Source organism: Drosophila persimilis, unplaced genomic scaffold, assembly GCF_003286085.1.
Source record: "Drosophila persimilis strain 14011-0111.01,24,50 unplaced genomic scaffold, DperRS2 tig00000191-arrow-pilon, whole genome shotgun sequence".
Lineage (NCBI taxonomy): Eukaryota > Metazoa > Arthropoda > Insecta > Diptera > Drosophilidae > Drosophila > Drosophila persimilis.
This window is the reverse complement of record NW_020825298.1, coordinates 6339838-6350870: the sequence shown is the minus strand read 5'-3', so window position 1 is coordinate 6350870 and position 11033 is coordinate 6339838. Positions and strand designations below refer to the sequence as shown.

Genomic DNA, 11033 nt, shown 5'->3' with positions numbered 1-11033 from the left:
TTATATAATTTATATAATTAGGAACTATTTTATATTTTATATAATACCATATTCGAAACAACACAGGCTGAATGGTTTTTCTTAGATTTATCGTTTTTTTTTTGTTACAAATATTTAATTAAATTGGAGATATACATATTAGTTCATATTTTTCCATATTTAATGTTACTAATATTTCATTAAGTTGTAGATATATTAGTTTATCTTTTACCATATTTAATGGCACAAATATCTGTTGTAGTTTTGGCCAAAAGAATTCTTAAATTCAATTGGTCGCCTCTTTCCTCATTCGGAGCTGCTCAATCTTTTCCCACACATGCTCGTATACTCGCACTCGCACTCGCCTTCGCACTCATATTCGGAGTCGGAGTCGCCGTCGGAGTCGGAGTCCGAGTCGAAGTCAAAGTCGGGAGAAGCAAGCACACAATCTGATTGTGTGGCTTAGATAATAGTCGCTTTGTGTGTGAGTGCTAGTGTATGTGTGTGTGTGCTTGTTCATGTGTGCGTGATTGCTGTCCATTCAAAGATATTATTGTATCTGTGTGTCCATCAGCGTGTGTGTGTGTGTGTGTGCGTGCGGGTTCGGGCCTAAAAAATACCAAAAAACAAAACACACAGACACACGCGGGCGCGAGCACACACACCGAAGCCAACAACGGGTCATGCGGGTGGGCAGGCGAACATGTTCGAGCCAACACGTTTGGCGGCGAACAATCGGCTGGCATGCAACCCCAACCCAGACCCAAACAGTACACCGCACATCTGCGAGATACTTTTCCGCCTCGAAACAAGAATTCTTATTACGCGCTCGGAGTAAAATTCCAGCAATCAGACGGGCAGGTTCAAGTGCGGCATTACCACCGATTTTCCCTTTTTACTGTTTACTTTTTACTCTTAACTGAGATTTGCATTTGTTTTGGTTTTGGACTCGCACGTTTTCTACCAGCAAAAAATACAAAATTTATTAAACGAAATAAACAAAATAATAACAATACAAAAAATAAACACAGCTGAGATTAATTTTAAAGAAAACTATCAGTGCAAATACAATACAAAATACAGTGATAATAATATATAAATAAATAAACTATATTTCTATAATTTCTATAAACAAAAATAATACACATATTTATTAAATTAAAGATACAAAATTCTGACTAAATAAACAAAACATTATTCACAACAGTTGCCTCTAAAAATTCAAGATTTTACTCAATAAGAATTGTTTGATAGTCTTACATTAGAAAACCAAAATAATATCTCAACAAAAACTATCTTTTCCGAGCTTTGAGTGACAAAAAAATATACATTAATTTAAAAGAGTTTTATTACGAATAAAACTATATTTTTCTTTGATTAACTTTGATTATACTTTCTGTAAATAAACATAAAAATATATAAACAATTATAGGGCTTCAGTGGAAATGCATCTGCGACACAAATAAACAATCTAAGTGATTTCCAGTGAAAATGCAAACCGAAATCATATCGAAATACAAAACTTCCTCTAAATCAATCAACAAATTAAATTCTATTCCAAAAGTGCAATAAGAAAAACATAATTTAGAAAAAACAACAAAAATTCCACAACCACCTACGAAAATGAAACAAATTTTCAACAACAATTACAGAAAAAACCCACAAATAAATGATTCAACAACAATCACGGCAAATGCAACACCAACAGCAACAACAACAACAAAGGCAGCAACAGCAATCACTGCAGAAATTCAGCGGCAACAAAAATCATTAAGCGTCGGCAATTTGGCATAAATAAATAAAAAATCCCAGTTGCTGTGCGTTTTTTGTGTGTTGCTTTTTACAACCTGATTTTTATGAATGAATGCAGCGCTACAGAAAGAGAGAGAGAGGGAGAGCGGGGGAGAGAGAGAGAGCGCTAGAGAGTCGCGTGCAAAGGAGTCGCGCTTGTGTCCCCTAGAGTCAACCCCCCACCCCCGCCCAGCTCCCGCAGGCGACTCACACGCTGAAAGCTTGTCACGGATTTGTTGTATTTGTTGTCCGTCTGTCAGCGGCTGTCTGTCGTCAACGTTGACGTCTACTGTTCCAACACAAAGAGAGAGAGAGGCAAATAGAGAGAGGGGGAGAGAGGAAGAGAGATAGAGAGCGCGCGACATACCAGCGGCAATTGTTGTCGTTGCAAAATTAATAACGGAAGTTGTGCATTTTATTAATAAAAAACGAAACGAAACGACAGAGCGAAAGAGAGAGAGAGAGAAGCAGATTCACAAACCGAATCTGAATCGGAATCTGAATCCGAATCAGAACACGACACAAAAGCAAGGCAAAATCAAAGGCAAAATAGCGGAAAAGCAACTACAAGCAAAACAAAAAACAAAAAACAGGCGGAAAGTGCAACCCCAAACCCCAAGAGTTACCTACTGCTGGCATTGCCTTTGCTGCTGATTCCCAGCTGCAGTTTGGTATTTGGTATACCCTGTACTGGCAGATGGGAGGGGTAGGCAGAGCCACAGGGACTTTGAAGGCTAGACACAGCCCATAGAACTTCTCCAAAGGCAGCCTCCTTTAGATCCAACATGCCACAACTACATATACCCGTATATAGTCCTATAGTTCCAGAAGTTTTCACCAAAGATATCATAGACATTGCAAGAGTGCCCTCCGACTCCCTTTTAGAACCTTTTCTGCCCTTTAGCGGGTATCCCCTAGTCGTCAGGTCTCCCACAAACTCCAGAGTTCCTGTTGTTGTACTTTTGGTTGTTGTTGTTGTTGTTGACGAAATTGTCAAAGTTGGTGTTGTTGGTGTCTCATGCCCTTCCTCTTACCGTTTTCCCTTTACAGTTTTGCCGCTTGTGCAGTGTTTGTCCCCCCGCAGGAGCGCATTGAAATCAAACTAAATTCTAAATCGGCGAGAAAATTCGTGTCTAATCATTTTGTAAAACAGAAATAAACCCTATTTGCTAAACTTCCTCGTTCAAACAAAACACAAAATTGCCAGCAAAATAACGCTCGTGTTTCAAAAGTGTTCAAATTATACAATTGTGTCATCGATCGACCGCCATTGCCACAAACATCAAGTAAGCAAAACATCAAGTGCTACGCAAGAGAGCTGCACAGATCACAGAAGGAAACGAGCTTAGAGCAGATACAGATACAGATACAGTGCCAGCGGTAAGTTTGCTACAATACATGTGCTACGAAATTAGCTAGCAGATATTCAGGCAGTGAATCATGTGTAATTTTGAACCAAGAATTTCTTAGAAATTGTGTACATGAGTTGTACCAATGACTAGGCAGTTTATCCCATTTAAAAGAGACTATGTTTTAGACTATATAGACCATAGAGACTATAGAGACCCCATGGCTTGAGACCATGTCTCTTAGGAGGCCATAAGCGTGTTAACAGGGCTCTCCACCTAGATTGTGGGAGTATGTACTTGCAGCCAAGAGTAGCCAAGCTGTAGACCAGTTTCTCCATCATTATTCTATAAGAAAAATTCGGTTGAAGGGGTGTCTTATATCATTCTTGAAGTACTTAGTACCTATAAGTATTACGCTATAATAGAACCCTAGATATCGATTAGAAACTTTGAAACTTTTATGATAAATCTTCAAAAAATAAAAGAAAAATTTGGGATTTATTTTCATGTGAAATCTTCATTACTTCGCCTTGAAACTAGAAGAGGTGTGGATGGTATCCCATCAATTATTAAGGGATTATAAGCTTTCATAATGAATATTATGGGTAAATGAGGAATAGACAAGAAAGTGCCACCAATTTTCACGAGAAGTCGTTTCAAAGTCTAGTTTCAAAATAAAATAGCAGCTATTTGGAATATCTCTTGTTCCTTAATTTCCTTCGAAAGCCAACAATTTAATTGTTTGTAATTGTTTAAGAATTTCCCTCGATTTCATTGCTTATAATTTTATAAAAAATTCCCCAAAAGTGAACTTATTTCTGCGATTGGTTTTAGGTTTTATTTTTTTCCCCCTTAAAAGTAACCCACTTTTGTTTTACAAATCTTTTTGCTTGCCCATGGTCTTTATTTGCGATCTCTCCCGATGATCGTTAGGCTAGTTTTATTGCGTTGAAGTTTCTTTTGAGAATTAGGCACGATTATGATGGATCCGAGGTATGGACCCTTGATGGTGTCCTCTTCAGTGGCACAGATCCATTTATCAAATCTCCGCATTTTGGGGAATTGCCAAACTTCTTTGGGGGTTCGCAGTGGCAGTGGCAGTGGCAGTATATGGGCAATAATGGTAATAGCAGCTAATGAACAGAGTCACAGTCGGAGTCGGAGTTGGAGTTGGAGGTCGGGGGTCTTCGATACCGAATGCCGAGCGTAAGTGTAGATTCCTCACCGCGACGAGTGTTGTCTTTGGGCTGTCGACTCCCCAGCATCGAAAACAAACACAAATAGAAGTGGAAACACACATGGGGCAACCAGGAGGTAGGGGAGGCACACAGAATGCAGAGGAGTCGAACAATTAACGCGTCGCTGTAATTACAGCAAATGGTAAAAAATTTTTGGGAACAACTTACCCAAAAAACACAGAAAAAATAACACAAGAAACAGAGGGGGATAGTAGAAGAAATATTAATAATCAATAACCCGCTAAAAGGCAGTGCTGGCTCTGGGTCGGAGTCGGTCGAGTTGGTCGCGACGGTTGAGGCAATTTTATCGGTCATTGAACGACCTGATACATAGATACACAGATAGATAGATAGATTTCCAAGCGAAAAGCCACGAAAGGTGCGCTCCGCACCGCACAGTCGGTGCTGCTGGAAATTATGCCAAAAACCTGGGCATTTTTTGTTGGGGTAAGAAGCAGCGATCGGTTTTTGGTTAATTACCCCGGCTAGGGCCCCAAAGACCCAGGCTCCGTTAACCCGAAGGGGGCTATGGCAGGGGGCCAAGGCAGTTAATTACATAAAAACAAGTGATTTGCGTGTGCGCTGGCTGCCTCTCTGCCCAACGGCACCGCCATCGTCTTGGGCTCCGTCTTGGGCTTCGTCTTGGGCTCCAGCGTCAGCTCCAAAAATTATTCCCCTGCTTTCGGGGCTTGGGTAATTTTCAACTCGCCAACTTTCGGCCAAGCTAATTAGCGGAGAAAATATTTCGTAGAAGATAGAAGGTAGCAATATTCAATAATTGAAGCCCATAGGTGATTGGGATAGGTGTCCGTGTACAGGTGACCTTTGGCAGGGGGCTGCTACTACCCAACATTCCTGTCTAGATGCTGGGGTAGGAGATACTGAAGTCCGTCTTGAGGTTCACAGAGCACTTTCTCGTATATTGCTTCCTTGATTCCCTTCCAATAGCTTTCTTTTGAACTACTTTCTTGTACCTCCTTCAGTGTACTTTGAGCCCGTTTATTACCCTTTTTATTGCCAAAAATTGCACTATGTCTCATGATTTACACTGTGGCGGAATGGTATATGGTCTCTGGGCCTCCTTCTGGGGGAAAAGGCCTTCGAATAAGTCTTCTTAAAGTCCCTAAAACGGTTCCACTCTACAGTTTTGTAGATTCTTTAAGACTCTGGATTACTATATTATTTTAATTCAATCAAATTGTATTCAAACCAATATTCTTCTGCGTTCAATCTTAATGTAGCCATTAATTGGAGCTCATTTCCCTTGGTTAGCAATAAATTGAGTTACATTCCATTAAACTTTATTGCAGTTTACCTGGAATTGTTATTGCCTAATCTCTAAATCGAAAAGAATTTAATATGAGTAAATTTTTGCCCGATCCATATTCCCTTCTATATATTCCTGTACCATTCCTGTCCCTGTCTCTGTCTCAATCGTCATTTTCTCAGGTCCCAACATCTCGTGACCTTTGGCTGGCGCCTTCTACACCCCCCTAGTACCCTCCCCCCTTAGTGCCCTGCCCAGCCTTACAATTTATCATAAAAAATAAAAGTTTTTTGGCTTTTTTACGAACCTTTTCATGGGGTTTCGCCCCCCTGCGGTCATGCAGATGGAGGGATGGACAATCGGCGCCGCGGCAGCGTTCTAGATAAATAAGCATTCTTAATTATCCCTTTGCCTTCTCGTCTCGGGGTGGCACAAATGTTATAAACAATGGAAAACCGCGCACTTAATGCGTTTTCTGTTTCCACAAGCAGCAAAAAAAGCAACAACAGGGCAAGTATTTTTCTTCATATTATTCATTATTTTACCCACAAAAAAAAAAAAAGAAAAGGAGAGAAAGAAAATGTTTTTATTGCCTGCGAAAAAGGGCTGCCATTAGCCGCAATCCGTGGAGGATGTGGCCAAGGACCCGCCGACCACAATACTCGTAATTCCAATCAAATTTGAAGAACAACAACGCAACATTCAAAGTGGCCCAAAGATATGGCCAGATATGACCGAAAGGGGGTCGGGTCGGGTCGGACTGCCAGAAATGTGCCGTCGGTGAACGTGATTCCCCGTGCTGGCTGACAGGCCAGTGACTCTTCATTTTTTTGTTCTCCTCTCTGTTCTGTTTGCCTCGCATGTGAGCAAATGTGTAATTGAAGTTCCGCTCTCGAAGGATACTCGTACAGAGAAAGAAGGGACCGTCCGACCGGTTCAATTGTTTCCTTTGTGCCAAGCAATTTCACTCACCGGCGGCGCCTTGGACAAGTCGCGATTGCTCCATGACTTGCCACAAATTCTACCAAAAAGTGCACAAAAAATGCACTTACAGGGGAGGTGGGGTGCAGTCGAATGATGTGGCACTTTATCCGTGTTACCTGCAAAAGAAAGACGAAAATCCTTCAAAAAAAATATTGTTAAAGGAGCCAAGGATTACCAGTTTGAGGCTCAGTGCAGTGACTCTCCATCGATTCGTTGGAATATTCCCAGCATAATATTTGCGATGGGTAAATGGAAGAAAAAAAAGATAGTTTTGAAAGGGCCACAGAGGTGGGCATTTCTTGTCGAAATTATTGTAATATTTGCACAAGAAAAAGGTGTAGTCCGTGTTTATCGTAGCTCCTTCTCTCCATCTTTATCGATTCTTCGATAACATATTTTTGATGTGGTATAAAATCATCTATAACTGATAAGTAACTTATTATAAATCCCCTAATCCCAGATCATTGTAGATCCCCACCTTTTTATATGCTAGAAGGCGCAAAATTCCACAGTTCGATTAATCGCTTAAGCTCGATTACTAATCGGAATGCGAGCCCAGTGTTGCCTTGAAGGATCATCCCTCACCGTAAGCCGTAAGACGTAAGCCGCCCAACGTAAACATTTGCCGTTACCATTGCAGATATTTTGGTTTCTTCTGCCACTGTCGCTGTCGCTGCTGCTGGCTCTGTCGCGCCGCTGCCGTTGCCCAACCCACGACCTAAAAAAAAAAGCTGATTTCTATGTGGGCTGCCATGTGTGTGTGCGAGTGTGTGTTTAGTATTATCAAATGCAATTTTCTAACGCAGTCGCACTTTCAACGATGACAGCAGACCCCTCTCCCCTCCCCCCCCATTGCCTAACAAACAATTGCAATTTTAAGTGAAAATAAAATGCATGACAACAGCAGAAGTAGCAGAGCAGAGCGGCGGCAGAGCAGAGCAGCAACAACAATGCATGCCTAAAACCTAATAAAAATTCAAATTAACATTTGAAAGAGCGAGCCAGCAAATAGACCGACCTGCAAGCGACGGAAAGAGAGGGCCACAGACAGAGAGAGAGCGAGCGAACAAAAGAGAGCAGTGCAGGCCGGCCCGCCACTGGCAGAGCCTGCACATGAACGGCGGGGGAGGGGGGCTGACAGAGCGGGAGCGACCCAACAGAGATGCAGCCGAAAAAGCTTATGAAATTCTATTAATTTTTGAACAAAACTGAATGTAGACCCCCCCGAATGAACCCCCCTGCGTCCACCCATGGGCAAGCCTCTGCAGATTTTCTAATCGCCCATCGACCGACGGCAAACGAATGGTCCCGATGCCGAGGCGTCCAAATATTGTGATACTCTGGCGGAGGCGAGTGTGTCGATTGTGAGCTGCTCTGGAGCGTGGAAACGAACGAATCTGCCGTCGAATCAAGGGCCCCAGCGAGGGCAGGGTATCAAATCTCCCGCTACCGAAGCCTTCGGTTCGTGGCTCTTGTTGTTTGTTGTTTTTGCGTATTTTGTTGCACTTTTAGTTTTGTTCTTCTTTCTGTTTTAGTCGCTCGCTCGTTCGCTCGCTCTGTCTCGCTCTGTCTCTCTCTGTCTCGCTGTGTGCGTGTGTGTGGGTTGTACAGATTGCAGACACTCGCATAATAATGCAATTTGCCATCTGCCAGTTCCCTCGTTCCCGCTGCCGCACGGCTCCTCCCCGGTCATTCCGATTCGACGTCACGCGCCAAAAAGACGTCGACGTCTGGGTGCCCGCGTCAGCTGCGCTCTGCGGTGGCTGCCTGTCTGAGGAGAGTAGTATCTGTCCTCCCCTGCTCCCCGCCCTCTTGCCCACTCACCTCTAGTGGCATAAACAACGTGCAACATCGGAGCTGCTGCCACCTGCAGGCTGCTTGTCTGCTTCCCCCCAGACTCTGGCTCGCTCTTGCCGTTTGATATTTGGCTCTCTCTTAGGCTCTCGTTTTTGCATTGCTCTTGTCTCGCTGTCCGTCAGAGGGACAGAGGGAGCCTTTGGGGCTGGCTGTCGTCGAGTCGATGTCGCTGCTGCACCGCCTAGTTGATACCCTTTTATGGAGATGGTATCCAATGTGTGTCTATAGAAGGTAGTATTTCCTTCTCTGGGAGGAATACAAGATATAATTTGGATTACGAAAAAAACTTCTTGGTAGTACAGATTATCCTGGGGTAGGGTATCCAATGCTTCGATGCCTCGCGCTAGCTTTTTCTCTTGTATTTTGCACTGCGTTCGTTTTTCGCTTTTTGTTTTTGTCCTTTTTTTCGCGCAGTTGCGAGTTTTCCACAAAAACAGCTGCAAAAAAGCACGTGTCATCGCGGATTTCCCCGTCGGCGTCCCCCTTCCACCGTCCCGCTCTCGGCGTGTGCGTTTACAACCGCTTCGTCGCCCTCCACCCAGCGTCTCCTTCCACCTCTTGGGCTGCCACGTTTTTCCCTTTTCATGGTCGTCAATTTCGTTCTCGCACAGCTTTTTCCTCTCTTCCGCTCTGCTCTCTACTTCGTTTATTTGATTTTTATGCTTGTGGATTTCCTTTTGATTCCGCCATTCGCGTTGTTCTCGTGGCTCTGGCGGTTGTAGCGTGGATTGTTGTGGATTGGCAGACAGGACAAAAGACGGGGAAACCCCCCCCCCATTGAGTGGAAGATTATGATGATGGTGTGCTCCAGAGGTGGGGGGCTTTAGAGGGCAGTCCTATATTCAAGGTGAGTCGCAGATTTTCTTTCAATTGCATTTCCGTGGGTCCACTATCTTCACCCCTTCTTCTCCACTCCACTTCCTTCTTTCTTTCTCCTTTTACGGCTGCTTCTTCTGCCTGCTACCCTTTTCTCCTGCTCCCTTGGCAAAATTATTGATTTGATTTCTCGATTTGGCCGCGAGCCAAGCGCCAAAGAACGAAAAATACTCGTACATTCTTAAGATTGCACATGCACAAACACGCAGCACACACACAGCCACACACACACACACCGACACCCAGAAAGAGCTGCATAAGATGATGGCATAACGGTTACAGCTTATCCCCCACCCACACCTCCCTCCCGCCCAGAGATTGCAATAAATAAAAGACATCACAAAGAAGTCGCCACTCGGACTGGCCTCCGATTACATTTATATGAGTGCCGTGTGTGTGTGTGTGTGACTGCATTTGGCTCTCTTCCGTTTGGTCTCTCTTTTTTCCACTCTTAAGCTTTTTTTGCTGAGATTTTCTCAGCTGAGGTTTGTTATTGTTTTTCTTGCCATTTTGCCGGCTTTCGGGAGAGCGAGAGAGCGAGCGTGCAACCACATGAATGAATATGAATATGAAAGCCCGCTCTCTCGGCGGCCTCCCTCCCCCCGCGCCCATCTTCCGCAACTTCGCACACACACTTTGCGGTTCGAGTTGGAGCCGATTGCGGCTGGACTGCACTTCGTGTTGGCTCGAACGTGTTCGATCTGACGAGGAAGAGGTGGAGTGTCTGAGGGGGGGAGGGTGGTAGCCGCGCAATAACCGGAAACGGAAATCATATTTGGGCAAGTTCTATTTGAAAGGCTCGTCCTGGCTCGCTTCGGAGTGCAATTAAATAGCGAAATGCCAATTGTTCCAATAGCAGACACACAAGAAGAGAGAGAGGGAGAGACATCGACAGTGCCTGCCATTAACCGTTAATGCACAGATCGTAAATCGAGTTGGCAGGAAGGTGTGTCATTCGGACTTATAAATAAAATTAACAACTGCCCGCAGATTACGGGGGGTTGGGGCTTGGGGCTTGGGGCTTGGCGCTGGGCATCGTACAAGCGGAAATATTTGCGCGACTTCGACTTTGCTGTGCTGCTCCGTCTTCTGCTTCGTCTCCTTCTTTGCCCCCGTAATTAATGGCAAACAATTACAAAAAAAAAAAAAAAACGGAGAACGAATGGACAGCCCCCAAGTGGTATTACAAAATAAAATGCGAAGAGCAAGTTAAAAAGTGAATTACCTGATAAAGGACAAAACGCGATTTGAGGTGTGTTTGTTGGTGCACCCCCACCCCCACACCCGCCAGCCCACCCCTTTCCCGATGCGTGTGTCGCGGTTTAAGCACCCGTGCCCCGCAGGGGGTCCTAAGCGGACAATGGGCCTCGTAGGCACTTTCAGAGCAACAAGTTAGGAGAGGGACTCCGCCAGCAAAATGTATGGAACATTTTTCTGCAATTCCAAAGAAAAACCCTGCCCTTCTATGGAGTTTCTGTGTCCCACTGTCCTTGTATCCCTCCCCTACCATCGCGGCATTCACCAATTTGTTCCACTGTGCTTATCCTTTCCAGGGTCCCTTCCGACCGACCAGCGGGCAGTGTCCAGCTGACGCGCTTAATTAATTACGCGATTGTATTTGTGACTAACTGCTTACGGCTGCCCCTCGTGCCCCTCATGCCCCCCCGCCTTCTTCGTGGCTCAAAATGTTGT

At 44.3% G+C, this 11033-nt stretch overlaps 1 protein-coding gene across 1 annotated transcript in view; it reads left to right on the top strand.

The window, feature by feature from the left end:
- Nucleotides 1-828: 828 nt before the first annotated feature.
- Nucleotides 829-11033, top strand: part of LOC6589736 (protein abrupt) — a 52461-nt gene continuing 42256 nt past the window's right edge. The window contains exons 1-2 of the mRNA XM_002015104.2: nt 829-846; nt 2821-3150. The gene's annotated coding sequence lies outside the window, so the exon portion shown is untranslated. The remainder of the gene's footprint in view (nt 847-2820; nt 3151-11033) is intronic.